The sequence below is a fragment of the Bison bison genome, unplaced genomic scaffold, assembly GCF_000754665.1.
Source record: "Bison bison bison isolate TAMUID 2011002044 unplaced genomic scaffold, Bison_UMD1.0 scf7180017864166, whole genome shotgun sequence".
Lineage (NCBI taxonomy): Eukaryota > Metazoa > Chordata > Mammalia > Artiodactyla > Bovidae > Bison > Bison bison.
The window spans coordinates 4,011,936-4,012,418 of NW_011494738.1; positions in this window are offsets into that span (position 1 = coordinate 4,011,936).

Here is a 483-nt window from a genome sequence, read left to right on the forward strand (position 1 = left end):
ACTTTACTAGCGTGTGAGATGAGTGCAATTGTGTGGTAGTCTGAGCATTCTTTGGCATTGCCTTTCTTTGGGATTGGAATGAAAACTGACCTTTTCCAGTCCTGTGGCCACTGCTGAGTTTTCCAAATTTGCTGGCATATTGAGTGCAGCACTTTCACAGCATCATCTTTCAGGATTTGAAATAGCTCAACTGGAATTCCATTACCTCCACTAGCTTTGTTCATAGTGATGCTTTCTAAGGCCCACTTGACTTTACGTTCCAGGATATTTGGTTCTAGGTGAGTGATCATACCATCATGATTATCTTGGTCATGAAGATCTTTTCTGTACAATTCTTCTGTGTATTCTTGCCACCTCTTCTTAATATCTTCTGCTTCTGTTAGGTCCATACTATTTCTGTCCTTTTTCGATCTTATCTTTGCATGAAATGTTCCCTTGGTATCTCTAATTTTCTTGAAGAGATCTCTAGTCTTCCCCATTCTG